This window comes from Giraffa tippelskirchi, chromosome 6 (assembly GCF_054371585.1).
Source record: "Giraffa tippelskirchi isolate mGirTip1 chromosome 6, T2T-mGirTip1v1.2.pri, whole genome shotgun sequence".
NCBI classification, from domain to species: Eukaryota; Metazoa; Chordata; class Mammalia; order Artiodactyla; family Giraffidae; genus Giraffa; species Giraffa tippelskirchi.
The window spans coordinates 123129699-123143055 of record NC_137280.1 but is presented as its reverse complement, the minus strand read 5'-3'; the positions used below and the strand labels follow the sequence as shown (position 1 = coordinate 123143055).

Sequence of the window (13357 nt, the reverse complement as noted above, 5' to 3'; positions counted from 1 at the left end):
CCTGCCATCTGTTTCCTTCAGTGAGGGGAATAAACTGGGCTTCCAAACAATGCTAGGGGACTCCAGAGCGCGAGTCTCCCAGGGAGTGATCTGAGGAAGAGCTTCCGTGTGCTTATCTGTTGGCATCTTGATGCCTTGTGCCTCTTGGCTTCAGGGACTGCACACTAAAGCCAAAATAAACTCAGCATTTGAATAGGCATGTGTCCTTGAATATGTTCATTTCCAGCTTCATAATCATGGGGAAATTGGGAAGGGATGTGCTTGGCAAGGGATGGGGATATGTGGAAAAGGATAATCTGAGTAGGGGCAGAGACTTCAGAGACTCAACTCCAAGACAAATTTCACAAGATACCCCTCTCCTACACACCCACCCTCAAATTGACTATATCTTTCCCTCTACATCCTGGGAAGAGAGAGCTGAATCTCCCTTGTTAACTAAGTTCCAGGAACCCAGCTTAAGTTGGGGCAGATCAAGAGTTCCAAATATGAATGGGAATATTAATGCTACGAAAATAACATGCAAATACATTGAAAGCAAAAATAAATAGCTTTCAGGACTTGAAAAAGAATGATTAGCCTGGGGTAAAGGCAGTGGAGAACCCATAGCCCACATAATGGGGGTGACTTCTAGAGTATGGGTGGAAGATGAGCCCACTCCAGTCCTCTGGAGACCCTGGCCTGTGGCGGAAATGGTTTGTTCTGACCATGAACAACCAACTCACAAGTATTTGCTCAATGCCCATTTGACATGGTGGCAGAGGTGGACTTTCTGTAAAGCTAAAGAAGCTTAAGCTTCAGGGCTACAAATCTTCACAGGCCCCTGCCAAAGGCTGCACTTATTCTCATGTCTATAATTTTGTATTCTTCTTCTTAAAGAGAGCTTCCCCAAATTGTATGAACTTTGGGACCCATAAAACCTGGGTCCACCTCTGCAGTGAAGAGAATAAACTCCCTATTCCTAATTCAATTAGCAGCCTCCTTTGAGATCATCTATCAGAGATGCCTGTCAACACAGTCTTTTCCCTGAGTGGAAGATCCGAATGAGCTCCTCCTCCCAAGGCTGCTCCTGGCTCCAGGATTCCACAGTTTCCTGCCTTGAGGCTGGTGTTGGAGGAGGATGAAGGTAACTGCTTTGTTGTTAAAGGAAATGTGACCCTCTTGCCCAAACTCTGAACCTCAGGGAACAAGTACCTGATAATGAATAGTAATTATATCTTACATTCATAGAGCCTTTGAGAGTTTCTAAAGGAAATGTTTCATTTGATCTTCACAACAACCTTGAGGCAGGGAGGAGATACATTAATACTATGGAGATTTGTTATAGACAAGGAAACTGAGGCTAAGAGAGGTGATGTTAAAATAATAACAGCTCACACTAGCAACTTTGTAACATCAGGGATGCTTACATGTATTATTATTGTGCCCATTTAATCTGCACAACTCTATGAAGTAGTTATTATTGTTACCCTTAGTTTTAGAAATGGAGAAATTGCACAGAGAGGTTAAGGAACTTTCCCTAGCCAGACTCAAGAGTAGCAGAGCAAAGACTGAAACTCAGGCAGTCGGGCTGCAGAGTTCTTGCTCTTAATCAGTTCGCTACCCAAACATCTTATGCATGTTCATGGGCCAGAATTTAAATTCAGATCTTTCTGACCCCAGAGCCCTTTCTCATCACTACTAAGCATGATAGCCTCCCTAATGAAGGGAGTGCCAGTCACTTGTTGTCAGAGGCCTGGAGGGAGGCACAAGATGATTGGTCTAAGGACTAGGTTCTAGCCAGAGAAGGAAGGATGAGTACCAGAGTGCCTCCTGGGCTGACTGCTCAGAGTGAGCCAGCAATCACCAACCTGAGATGAGCCTAGGGAGGCTTCCTCCCTCCTGGGCCCACAAGATCCCAAAATCTTTGACCATCTCTCTCCATTCCTGTAATCCCAACAAATGAGATCAAGATTATGGTCAGAGGTGTGTTTAGGAAGATCGCCATGGCAGCAAAATAAAAGGTAGTAGATTAGAGGTCAGGGTGAGTTAGGAAACGTTTGCAAAAATCCCAGAGAGAAGTGATGAGGTTCCAAACAAAGGCAGTGACTGTGGTATGGGGAAGAGATATGCTGCAGGAGTGAACAAATGAAGGGCGAACAGGGATGTCTTCAAGTGATACAGCCTACATTCAGGCACAGCTGGGAGAAGGGGGACAGACAATGCGGGAGGTAGGGGGACAATAAACAATGAGGCCTGTAGGATGAGCAGCCCCTGGAAGCTGCCAGAGGTAATAACATTCTATCTTCCTGCTCTCTGGGTCCCCAGTCAGGCTGGTCCCCCCCAGGCTTTGTGTGTGTGTGTCTATGTATCTGTGTGCATGCAGAGTTGTCAGCCCTGGGCTCTAGGGCCACATCACAGAGAGGTGAGCAATAGGGAGCAACAGGAAAGTGTGATTTAGAGTCTCATTCCCACTGCCCTTCACTGTGCTGCAAGGACAGTTCAATGTAATATATAATTATCACCGCCCAACAAGGCTGCACTGTACACAAAGCTCCCCACCTTCCTCCCGCTCCCTCCTGCCTGCGTTTAGACTATAAATCAGTTTTCAATCCTGAGTGCTACCTGTACATGTTCAAGCTCAGGATCCTTGCCTCATATTCCTGCATTCCTGGGGAGTGCTTCAGGCTCTGAGTGGCCCCCTTCCCCTAGTCTGATTCTGACATGCTTCCGATCCCTTGATTGATGGTAGGAGGGGCAACAGGGGAGCTGGAATTGGCTCTAGGGTCACTGGGACCCTGGCTTGGGGAGTGGGGGTGGGTGGCTCTGGGTCTACCTGACTTGGCCAGCACACTGGCCATTGTGCATGCTCCAGATCACTTGGGTAGGAAGACAATGAGGACTTCCCTGGTGGTACAGTGGATAGGAGTCCACCTGCCAGTGCAAGAGATATGAGCTCAATCCCTGATCCGGGAGGATTCCACATGCTGCTGGACAACTAAGCCCGTGGGCTACAAATACTGAGCCAGCACTCTAGAGCCCAAGAACCACAACTACTAAACCTTCACGCCCTACAGTCTGTGCTCGGCAGCAAGAGAAACCACAGCAATGAGAAGCCCATGCACCACAACATAGAATAGCCCACCCTTGCCGCAACTAGAGAAAGCCCACGAGCAACAATGAAGACCCAGTGCAACCAAAAATAAATAAATAATTTAAAAAAAATAAGACAATGAAACTAATCCTTCCTCTAGAAGGGCACTGGAGAAGGAAATGGCAACCCACTCCAGTAGTCTTGCCTAGAGACTCCTGTGGACATAGGAGCCTAGTGGGCTGCTGTCCATAGGGTCGCACAGAGTCAGACATGACTGAAGCGACTCAGCATACATGCATGCATTGGAGAAGGAAATGGTAACCCACTCTAGTGTTCTTGCGTGGAGAATCCCAGGGACAGAGGTGCCTGGTGGGCTGCCGTCTATGGGGTCGCACAGAGTCAGACATGACTGAAGCGACTTAGTAGCAGCAGCAGCAGCAGGGCACCCTCCTCCCAGTGACCACCCTCCTTGGAAAGTGTCCAAAAGAAAGCACCCTCCTCATGAACTGATGTGGGGATGCAGAGGCGCAAGCCACGGCTCTGCCCTGAGCTGGGGTGGGAAACCCCATGGTGCACCTTGGGGGTGAAAAAGAACAAATCAAGAGAGGGCTTCCTGATTCCCTGACGACTTTGATTCTATTTTTTAAAAATGTGGATGCTTGCCTTGTCACCTTCCTGCCTCTCTTTACTAGGATGACTATAGTGGCCTCCTCACCCCTCTACCTGTATCCACAAGTTCCCTCTGAACACATCCTCCTGCTGAATGGAGGTAAGATCATGCCTTTTGCTTCCCTGATTAAACCTCTTTGTGAGGGTCCTTCTTCCCTTAGGATAACACCAAATTCCTTCCCAAGGTTCACAAGACCTGACCCTGCCCATCTTAACCACACTAACCTCATCAGGGACTTCTCCTTTTATTGCCTCACACCAGCCACACCATTGTCCATTTCTCCAACACTCCTGCTACTGAAACCTGAAACATCCTTCCTCCGGCTCCTCCTCTTCTAGGCTCTTCCTATGTCACCTTCCTTCCCTGATGACTCCACCTGAAGTAGGTCCCCCTTTCTATCTCAGCACCCCACTTGTTCACTTTATAGTACTGTTTATATATAATTTGTGATTCTGTATTCTTGAGCTGGTTTCTTCATCTTTTTGTTTTTTGTGGGGTTTCCCTATTAAACTGGAATTTCTGTAAGGGCAGGGGCGATACTATGTTGTTCACCACTGCATTCCAGATGCTTAGCATAAAGCCTGGCACATAGTAGGTGTTAAATATCCTTTGAGTGAACTGCATGCATGGCAGGTGGTTGTCAACAGAAGTCCTGGAAGTTGAAGCTGACTCTGCTGACCCCCATCACACCCCTATTTGCAAACAGCAAACAGATTCCTCCTTCCCTAGGAGATCAGGCTTGTACTCACCCTGGGGTGACTAGAAGGGGCTCCCCCAGGGCCTCAGTCCTCCTTTCTCTCTTTTGGGAAAACTCTCCTAGCTTTGGCCACTTCTGGCTGTCTGTGGAGCTGCCCCTCCACCATGGGTCAGTGGTCGGTGTTCACCACCTCCCACTCCCCATTCCAAATCCATACCTGTGCCCACTGGTCGGGGCAGAGCAGATGAGCCTGGAAGGAAGGGAGGGGTGTTTGGGCCAGGGATTCAAAATGGAAACAGGAAGGGAGGCTGAAGAGGCAGCTCTTCCACGCATTTTAATATCCATGAAGTAAATGCAAATGAACTGAAAGCACCTTTTGAATAAGCAGCTTTTATTGAGGGAGCTGTTCTAATCCGTAAATGGCTTTATTGACCACAAGGAGCTTCCTGGTGGGGGAGGGGGTGGGAAATATAAACCCGCTGTCAGGAATTGCTCCGCAGCGCCCTTGTGCCTGCATTTTTAGATTCCAGACATGCTTCTTGAGGCTAATGGAACTTGCAGATCTCTAACCTTGGCTTCCACATTCCACTCTCCACCCCCTCCCGGAGTCTGGGGAGCCTGCCCTCTGGGTTTGCAGGCGGCTAAGGCTGCTGGACGCTGCACCGCTGATCTAGATGTTGAGTGAATCTCAGGGCTGTAAGCAAGCGAGCATGGCTCTATTGATATGGCTCTGGGCTCTCTACATCTGGCACGTGAAATAAGCCTATGCCTGTGTATAAAGGTATGTGCACTGTGTTTGTGTCCATTTACACACACCCCTGGGAACAAGCATAACTGTATGTCTGTGTGGCTGTGTGTGTGTTTGCAGCCTCCCCTCGGATCTCCAGCCATTTGTACTCCTTCTCAGTTTATAGGGGCCTGGCCTCAGCTGAGGAATCATGTTTTTTCAAGGAGTAATGACTTTATCAGAATGATAATGAACTGATGACACACGGAAGCTCCCAGGCTCTGGAGAGAAGCCAGAGAAACAACTGGAACAGAATGGAGGTTGGTGGAACTTGGGGGTTCAAGGACCTTGTCTCTCAGAAAGTCCACTCCGGCTCTGTTCAGATTTTAGAGGGTGAGGGGATGTACAAAGGAAACCCAAAGGGTGCTGGAAATATGTTATCAGTATCCCTGGCCTGGTCTACCTGCCTTTTCTAGGAGCCTCCAATCCCTGCATTGATGTATCTCTTGCCCTCTCACCTTGACCATGGTTGTGAGTTGTGAGGGGTAAGGCTGCTACTCTACTCTCTCAGTCTCTCCCATCTGGCCCTCACCCAAAGCCAAGTCCTGCCCAGAGATGGAAGGAGGGGACTGCCTCTAGATACAGGATAACAAAGAATTCTGAGAGGGGCAGGGACACATAATCAGGCCTTGAGGCAAAAACTGGAAAGTTATCCCTTGAACATGCAGCCTGTCAAGGCTAATCGGCCTCAGTGATCTTTCATAATGGATTTAGGGCCAGGTGACTTGTCACTGGGGAAAGGAAAGGAGAGTGCAGAAGCTTATAGAATATCCACACTGGAGGGACCTGGAATACAGAACAGAAACTTCTCTCACTGGTCAGAGAAGACAAGTGACACCCCTCTCCTAAAGGTTTCAGAGACACTTCATACAGACCTGGCTTACAGCACATAGGGGCTTGCTTCACTGAAAAGCTCCCTGCTCCACTGCACCAACAGACAGCCATTTTTCCCCAAGCTGAAGAGCTCCAGCCCCCTTAGCAAAGCCTGGAATACAGTAAGTGTTCAATAAATACTAGTTGTTGTGAACATTAGGGCTTCCCAAGTGGCACTAGTGGTAAAGAACCTACCTGCAAATGCAGGAGACGTAAGAGACATGGGTTCGATCCCTGGGTCAGGAAGATCCCCTGGAGGAAGGCATGACAACCCACCCCAGTATCCTGGCCTGGAGAATCCCAGGGACAGAGGAACCTGGTGGACTACAGTCCATAGGGCCACAGAGAGTCAGACCCTGGCCTCCACTGTGGCCTCTCCTTGCCCAGTCCTGGCTTCCTCTCTCTGGGCCCTGCAGGGAGTCCTCCTTCTGTCCCAGGAAGTCCCAGTGACCTTTCCCTCAAGTCTGCAAATATATTCTTGGCGAGTCTTGGTTGTGCTCAACATTTGTATAGGGCTTTTCTGCTGCCCAACCCTTTACAGACATTAGCTAATTAAATGGAGGAGGATGAGACGGAAGAGGGCCCAGACTCTGCAGTCAGGATTCCAGGCCCTCCTGACCTGGGCAGCTTCAGCCTTATTTTTCCTTCATTCTTTTTCTGCAAGATTGGACTCACTCTGAAGAAGAAACTTCTGGGGAGTTGGCCACTGAGACAGAAAGCAAAGTGAGAGGAGGGAGTTTAACAATATGTTGAGGGACTTCCCTGGTCATCCAGTGGCTCAGACTCCACAATGCAGAAGACTCAAGTTCGATCCCTGGTCAGAGAACTAGATCCTGCCTGCCAAAACTAAAGATCCTGCGTGCCACAATGAAGCTCAAAGATCTTGCATGCCCCAACCAAGACCTGGTGCAGTCAAGTAAATAAAATAAATATTTTTAAAATAATAAAAAATAATATGTTGAGTAGGTAAGAGTCTTCCTGATGTCATTCTGTCACACATCCAGTCATATCCAGCACTGGCTCGGTCTAAAAGTGTAATTATGTGTCTTCCACAAAGGGGTCAGTCACCTTCTTGCCCTTTGGAGGGGGATATCAGGACAGACAGACAGTAACTAGAGCCAGAGCAGGTTGTCAAAGGTCCTTCCCAGAGAGCTAGGGGTCCTGTTCCTGGTCTAGGGACAGGGTCGACCTCTCAGCCTACCTGGGAGTCACAAACTGGACAGTGGTTCCCAGCCTGGAGAGAACACATAAACCTACTCTTCCTGGCCATGAGGGCTGGAGGGGAGCCATCCTTGGCATCAGCAGAATTTCTCATTGCACTGCCCCCCACCTACTCCCCACTACCCTCAGACCCTGCCTGTGTCAGCAGGGAATCACAGTGTGGAACTGTACTCCAATGGGCCGCAAGTCAATTCCCATCTGGGGAGGAGAGAAAGAAGGAGAGATGGGAATGGGGAGGTTATCATGGACTAGAACTAGGGAAAAGACCAGAGAGAAACAGAGACCAGTTACAGAGACTGAACTAAGGAAGACATAGGCCATGTTTCAGACTGAGACTGTGGGAGAGGAAAGAAGACTGGAAAGAGAGAGGGAGGAAGAAACAGCCCCTCAGGTAATAACTGTGTAGACCGAGGATTTCTTGGTACAGCCAGGAACACTCCCAAGTAGAAATGCCCCCCAGGAGCCCTGAGAAAGCTGCCATGAATCCTGGAAGAAGAGCCACACACCCCACCCACCAACCGCCCAGAAGGACAGCATCCACAGGTGCCCACCTCAGATGTGTGGGCTCCTTCAAGAGGCAGGTGGTGTACATTCTCCTCCCTGATCCCCTCACAGGGACTGCAGCCTGGAGACTCAGGGCCTCCTCCTGTGGTGAGTATCCTCCCCTCCCCAGGCCTGCCCCTGCCCACCATGATCCCATTCATCTGCCTGGTGCTGATTGGGGAGTCAGCAATTCTGGAGGCCCCGCCAAGGCCAGCAGAGAAGGGCCTGACCTTCTCTCACCGTAATTATCTGTCTCATAAAAAATAGGCATTGAACTTCATAAAACCAATTAAGACTTCAGGGCCAGGACACAGAAGCAAGCCGGAGTCCAGGCAGCACTGGCGACTGTGTGAGCCAACTCCAAGGGCAGAGCAGTACGTGACAGCTCCCTCCTCTCAGCCCCAGTCCCAAAGGCTGCTAAGAGTCTACAGCTGTAACAGAAGAGGCTGAGGTCAGACCCAAAGAAACACTGGCTGAATGGCTGGCAAGGGCTGTGAGGTTTCTTCCCTTTTGTGACTGGCAGCCTAGCAGAGACTGGTTCCTCCCTCCCATAGCCCTCTGTAGTTTCAGAAAACCTCAAGAGCTTCCCACCAAGTTACCAAGGCAACCACAGCCCAGCAAGATCCACAGTGATGATGAAAAGAGAGAGTGAGCAGAGACTGACAGCAGGCCCCTGACACGTTGTCAGGGTGGGAACACACATTCCAGGGAGAGCAAAGAGGCAGAGGCTTCAGGCCAGAGAAACATCCCCTGCCTCCCTGTCCAGTCTGTTCCAGGACTTGTTTTCCTGCAGCCCATCCCAGGTGGGTGAGAAGACAGGTGAGAACACAGCTTCCCGCACTGTTAGGGGGGATGGTGGGCATCTCCTCCACAGCTTCCCAAAATGGCAGATGTTGTGGCTCCTGGCCCCAACCTCTGCTTTTAAAATCCAGTGGTTGAGTTAACGTCAGATAAGGATTTTCTTACGTGCGGTTCAATGGCAAATATTTAAATAGTGATTTTGAAAAGAAAAAAAAAAATCCAGTAGGACTCCTTTTTATAACCACCTGTTCTCTCCATACAGGAGGCAGAGTTGCTAAGGGATCATGAGCACAGGCTGCTTTGGAATCAAACAAAAGTGGGTTTGGTTCGTGCTGTGGTCACTTTCTAAGACTCTGTGATCTTGGGCAAGTCATTTCTCTCTCAGTCTCAGTTTCCTTAGCTGAAAATGGGGATAGTATGACAAATTCTCAGGACTTAATTCTGGTTCAGTCCCTGGGTTGGGAAGATATCCTGGAGAAGAGAAGGGCTACCCACTCCAGTATTCTTGCCTAGAGGATCCTATGGACAGAGGAGCCTGGCGGGCTACAGTCCATTGGCTCACAAAGAGTTGGACACAACTGAGCAACTGATATTTTCAATAATATCATACATATAATGTGCTCATGCAAGGCCTGGTACAGGGTGACTTTTTGTTTTGTTTTTAAATTTTTGGCCACACCTTGTGGCATGTGGGATACTGGCTCCCCAAATAAGAATCAAACCCATGTTCCCTGCATTAGAAGCAGAGTCTCAACCAACCACTGGACCTCCAGGGAAGTCCCACTGGGTCAGTTTTTTAAAACAAAATTTAGCTGTTAAACATTTTATCCTTATTAGTAGCATTTTAATTTTTATTATAACTGTGTGCTTCCATTTACTCATCTGTAAAGAGGAATCATGATTCAATGGGTCAAAGATTGAACAAGATAAAGCACGTGAAATGCTTAGAACAATATCTTCCCCTTAGAAAGTGCGTAATGAATTGGACCTGTTATTATTATGATTTCTACATCTCCCTTGCCACCCCTCCCCCCAACCCCAAGCCTTCAGATTAGGTACCTGGAAGTTATCCCTGAGCTGGCCTAAACTCCTAACTCCCTAAGTAGTACTGGCTGTGAAAAGGAGGTTTCTGGAACTGTACTGAACTTCTAACTTACTTCTGGATCAAAAATAAGTCTGACTTCTGCACTCCCTCATTTCCATCTCAGGAGCCTTAGGTTCCCTGTGCAGGCTAATGTCCAGCTAAATCAGCATCCTGAAAGAAAAGGGTTATGGTCATTTAGAAGGGAAAAAGGTCAGCCACCAAGTTAGGGTTGGGGATACAAGAGAATAAATGAAAGACCACATGGGTGGAGTTACAATGCCTTTTAAAGCTTCCTGACTTTTGCTGGTCCAGCTGAGGCCTCATTTCCATAATGAGATCTCAGATATGACAAGCGGTTGCAGACTGCTCCCAAACACTTGCCATCTTCCTCTCAGGAAACACCAACACTCCTCTAGGGCCCAGTCACACTTCTGACCTTTGAGACCCATGAATTGGCCTGTTTATGATGCAGTCTTCCTCATACTCCGCCCTTTTTGCACATCTGTACCTCATGATCCAGTCACACACAAACTGCACAGGAGGGTGTCCCAGGGTCTCCAGGGTATGCTGCAAGCTTACAACTACAGCTGGAAGAACTTGGATGAAATCTCAGGAAAATGTCCTGGTTCAAGGATCTGGGAGACACAGAGAAAAAGGCTACAGGTAAACTATGGAATTCATGCCTCTGCAGATTTTCATCTGGAGCAGGCCCAGTCCCTAATCTCTCCTTCCCTAAAGAGCTTGAGAGTTAACCCCTCAGTGGGGGGTAGGTGGGGCTGGGACTCTCTGGACCCTCAAGACATTGGAGCCAGGCCCTCCTGCATTGGGCTTGCCTTCCCGTTCTCCTTACCCTCCTCTCCTCCACAGCCTGGAGGACTGAGGCCTGTGGGATGAAGTGGGGCCCTGAAGGCCTGGGAATTCCTGCAGAGCCAGACTGTAGAGAAAATTAGTGATCTGGGGTTCTGAAGTCAGACACCAGTTCTGCGAATGACTTGGACTTGTACTCTCCCAGAATAAATTCAGATATTAGGCCCTGTGCTTCCTTGAGAAGGAAATGGCAACTCACTCCAATATTCTTGACTGGGAAATCCCATGGACAGAGGAGCCTGGTAGGCTACAGTCCATGGGGTTGCAAAGAGTCGGACAGAACTTAGCAACTAAACAACAACAACCTCAGCTCTGCTAGCGATACCTGAGATCCTGTCCTCTACCACCAGCCACCGTATACTGGCCTCCCCCCATTCTTTGAACAGAGACAACTACTGATATAGGCATTTTACCATCCCTGTGCCCTTAAGTCAATACTCACACAGGCCTTGTTACTGGAGAAGAGGAATTTGGCTTTGAGATGACTGGGTGGTGGATGAGGAAATCTGAGGGAGATGAGTAGAAGAAAGCAAGAGTAGGGGGCCTTGGAAAGTCTCCTCTTAGGGGCTTTTCCTCAGGGCAGCTGCTGCCCAGAAAGCCTCAGCTGGGTCAGCTATGGGTCAGGAACGAGCCACACCCCACCAATCTGCTCAGCACTCCTACTGAGCTGATCTCCTACCCCATTCTCATCAGACTCCCAGACAAGTCCAGGAATAGTCACAGAGCACTGTGTTCGGTCTGGGAAAAACAGAAAAAGCCTCTCCCGTTTCCCCACCATGATGAAGAATCTAGTGGCCACGGCATGGGTATTAGCAACACAGATTAATCTGGAAGTCATTCTGAAGAAAATATAGCTCCCCAAATACAGCTAAACCACTATTAGCTGCTAAGGACTAGCAAGGGGCCAGGAGTTACACTGTCCCCAAACTGGGACCCATTTGGTCTTGGCCATGGCTCCCAGATAGAGACCTGCCCTCCCAACTAATCTCCCAGAGGCAGAAGTTAGGTTCCTTTCAGCCCAGGGAGTCTCAGGGAAAATTTAGAAAAGTGATTTTTCTCTCAAGTCTCTGTCTCTGCCTGCTAGAAAAAGACTACTTCCAACTCTCAAAGGGTTTGCCCTGTTCACCCTCAGAACGACAGGCGGATACACAAAATTTCTATTATGTTCAGAGTCCAGGCTGAAGATGGTCCCTAGAATTCTCTCCTGGGATGACCCAGGAGTGCCCCCTGCTGCCAGGCTTGTCTGAAGCCAGTTTGGGGTGGAAGAAGGAAGGCGTGTTAAAGCCCATTCTAGTTGCTCCAGCAGCAGGGGCCACGCTTTATGCTGCCGTCTCCACACAGTGCCAGAGCCCGAATCAGAGCTGGATCTCCCCAGGAGTCACTGAGGATGGAAACAGCCAGAGAGGAGCTGACCTGGGAGAAGGACAACACACTGGGGCCCTGCAGCCTGGCCTCCGGCACATGCCCAGAGCTCAGAGGAGGGCTGTCCACTCTGCAGGGGTCCCTGGCTTCAGGAGGTCAGGTTCCACGTAGCAAAGTCAGCCACCTCCTCTGTGCCCCAGAGAGAAGAGGCTGTGCCACATTCGGTGAATCACCTCAATGAGAGTGTGGTGGGAGATCTACACAGGAGAGATCCCGCTTCTCCCCAGAAACTCCCTCAGATGCCAGTGAGACATGACCAAATTTACCACTGACAATACAGATAAGAATAAGTGTTTCCAAAAAGACCTTCGGCTCCATGTCTGTAAGCTCAGGAGAAACTATAAGATTCTTCAGGGCTCTTCAGCTCCAACATTCTCTGAGCCTATAGGATTCCACAGCCCACCCCACCCCTAGTGGCTGCCTTCTGTCCTGACCACCCACTACTCCCCACTCTTAGTTCTTTCTTTAACCTGATTTAAATCCATCTTGCTGCATCCTAAATAGGGGCAGCTAGGAGGGAGGGTCTTTTTCCAACACTTCCTGTTTTCAAGATCAGAGACAGAGAGGGAAGCCAGCGGGGGGCGGTGTGTGTGTGTGGGTGGGGGGAGACAGGACACAGAGAAACCCAGAGAAGAAGCAGCAAAATAAGGGGTGGAGAGATGACCAGCTAAGACCCAAGTAAATATCTGAGAGAAACCTTCTGACTGGCTGGAGAGGTAGAGAACAAACCTCAGCACTGTCTCTAGTCATTTTCCGTGTAAATGGTTCATAGGTACACCTCTGCACTCTCACTAAATGTAGATGTGAGCATGCATTCACATGTACGTGCTGTGCTGTGCTTAATCGCTCAGTCGTGTCCAACTCTTTGCTTCCCCATGGACTGTAGCCCCCAGGCTCCTCTGTCCATGGGGATTCTCCAGGCAAGAATACTGGAGTGGGTTGCCATGCCCTCTTCCAAGGGATCTACCCAATCCAGGGATCAAACCCAGGTCTTCCGAATTGCAGGCAGACTCTTGGGTGCTTAGACTGTGGGAAAGACCTGGCTGGATATGGGGCTGGAGGGGGCAGCAGTTCTTTCCTGGTCAGAGAGTCCTGCCCCTACCTGCAGTTATGTTCCCTTTCACAGCCCCCTTCCCAGCCTCCAAGCCTTCCAGCACTAGGTCTTGGTGATTTCAAAACAGCTCCCTGCCTGAGTGCCACCTCCATGAAACGCTGAGCTGGTCAAATGAGGGGATGCAAGTAAGGAGAGCAATCCTCTTCCCTCCAGAGCACGACCCCCATCAAACAACCTCCTTTTACCTCCCCTCCCCTCTACCTCTTTC

General features: G+C 49.4%; 1 protein-coding gene and 1 long non-coding RNA gene across 5 annotated transcripts in view; one reads left to right on the top strand and one right to left on the bottom strand.

Moving 5' to 3' along the window:
- CTNNA1 (catenin alpha 1) overlaps positions 1 to 13357 on the bottom strand; it is a 370505-nt gene that overhangs the window by 271664 nt on the left and 85484 nt on the right. The window lies entirely within an intron of this gene.
- LOC145510228 (uncharacterized) lies at positions 8571 to 12338 on the top strand. Its single transcript, XR_014056885.1, has 3 exons — positions 8571 to 8680; positions 10142 to 10409; positions 11955 to 12338. It is a non-coding gene; the product is annotated as an uncharacterized LOC145510228 (long non-coding RNA).